Raw genomic sequence first — 2,617 nt, forward strand, 5'->3', positions numbered from 1 at the left:
TGCTGTTTTATTCAAGTCTCTCATTGTGTTGCATTGGTCTTGTGTTATCACTGTTATCTTGAAGGGCATTGCCAAAGGAAAGTCAACATGTCAATTTTTGCAATTTTTACTTTTGTACCTTGGAAGATAAAAACGAATGTGTTCACTCATGCGTAAAGTTTCCCTTTCAATTGACCTACTAGGATGATAGCCAATTAAATTTCCTTCAGTATGGTATATGATTCACTGATTTTTATCAAAATCTTCTATAAAATGTATAACCTCGAAAAAAATGTTTACTTTCTTCTTAGTATAGTATGCTGATTTTACTTGAGATTAAGATTCTGTTTGTCATTCTCATTTCACCTTCTTATCTTTCTCTTTTATTTCTCGAACATGATCCCATTTATTTGAGACTCAAGTTCTTCTCAGTTGCTGTTGCTAAGTGAGAAAGAAGAACTTTCGCACACTCTCTTAATCTTACACACATGGTTCTTGTTCTCATTTTGTTGCTGTACTAATGTATAAAATGCACCGAAATTGACACTGTATTTTTATCACATCTACACTTAGAATCGTAATCATTTTCTATTAAAAACTAATTAAAAACTAAGCTTACTGAGAATCATTTAGAGTTATATTCCGCACTTATTACACATCTCTATCTCTTGTTGTCTGTCTAAACCACTGATTATTCACCTCGATTGCCCCAGCCCTCGATCATTATCTATAGCCATTATCACCCCCATGGTCTATATAACTACTTGTCACTACCTCGTACCATTCCATACAGGCTCACTCAACTATTAATTTCCATCTTTACCTCGATCAACATCAAGTCAACTCTCACCATCACATATCTCTTACCCACCTCTCCCCATCTAATACCTCTCACATCCCTCAACATCTCTTTTATCTCTCCCTATCTCTTAATATCTCTCCTCATCTCATATCTCTCCTGTCTTTCAACATCTTTTAATATCTCTCCCATCTCTCGACATCTTTTAAATCTCCCATCTCTTAACATCTCTCAAATATTTCCCAACATCTTAATATTTCTCCTCACCTCTCAACATCCCTTGATATCTCTCAACATTTCTTACATGTCTCCCCATCTCAACATCTCTTATTTCTCTCCCTACGTCTAAATACAATGTAATGTAATGTAATGTAATGTAATGGAATGTAATGTAATGTAATGTATTTCTCCTCATCTCTCAACATCCCTTAATATATTTCAACATCTATTATATATCTCACCATCTCTCCCCATGTTATACTGTATATCTCACCAGCTCTCCCTATCTTAACATCTTATATATCTCCCCATCTCAACATCTTTGTATCTCTCCCCATCTCAAGATCTCTTATATCTCTCCCATCTCTCAACATCTTTTAAATCTCCCATCTCTTTAACATCTCTCAAATCTTTCCCAACATCTTAATATTTCTCCTAATCTCTCAACATCCCTTGATATCTCTCAACATTTCTTATATGTCTCACTATGTCTCCCCATCTCAACATCTCTTATTTCTCTCCCTACATCTAAATACATGTACAATGTACATGTATTTCTCCTCATCTCTCAACATCCCTTGATATCTTTCAACATCTCTTATATATCTCGCCATCTCTCCCCATCTTAACATCTTTGTATCTCTCCCCATCTCAAGATCTCTTATATCTCTCCCACCTCTCAACATCTTTGAATGTATCTCCCATCTCTCAACATCCTTTGATATCTCTCTCCCCATCTCAACATCTCTTCTCTCTCCCCATCTTTCAACATCTCTCCTCATCCCATAACATTATTTCTCTCTCATAATCTCTCAACATTTTATATCTCTAAAAATCTTATATCTCTCCCCATTTCTTTTTATCTCCTATATCATCATTTACAATTTCTCATCAAGTTTCACTGCCTCGCAATCTCTATACTTTCCCCATGTCTTAATATCACTAATCATCGCTGACAATTCTTTTAATTTGCAATAATTTCTAGTCTCTAATCATCTACCACCTCTCATCATTTCTGCTCACAATTCACTTTCTCTCACTGCATCTTATTTCCTCACCCCACAGATCACTTAACTTCAGTATGTCGTCATCTGTCACCATTTCTTACAATTCTCTCCCATCTCTTATCTTATCACAGCCCTCATTCCAGCTTGTCATCTGTTCTATAAAACCAAATATTATAGAGAGTTCATCATACAGTATATTTTCACTTCTCTGGCATGATGATGGGCCCCTTGGCTTACCTCTTCCAGAAAAGAAAAAAAAAAGGGGGGGGGGGGCCTATATTACCCTACATTTTTCCCCCCGAGTAACAATATTGTAAAGAATGTGTGATTCTCATAAAAAGCAAAATTTTCCTTCACATACAACTGTGACATCGCTAATTGTTGTAGTCTTTTTATCCAGCGATGGGGTTCCGATAATTTAGAAACGTTTGCACAGATTGTCCGAATTTCCTCAGACTTCACTGATGTGTTCTATTGAAATTTCTGCATTCATACAAATCACATACTGTATACTCATACAATTTTACCAGTACAATTGTACAATCATTCACACCGCACTCTTTCAAGTTAAACTTGCAATATTATTTTGTCTGACAAATGAGACCATGGGCAT

This window comes from Diadema setosum, chromosome 12, assembly GCF_964275005.1.
Source record: "Diadema setosum chromosome 12, eeDiaSeto1, whole genome shotgun sequence".
Taxonomy (NCBI): Eukaryota; Metazoa; Echinodermata; class Echinoidea; order Diadematoida; family Diadematidae; genus Diadema; species Diadema setosum.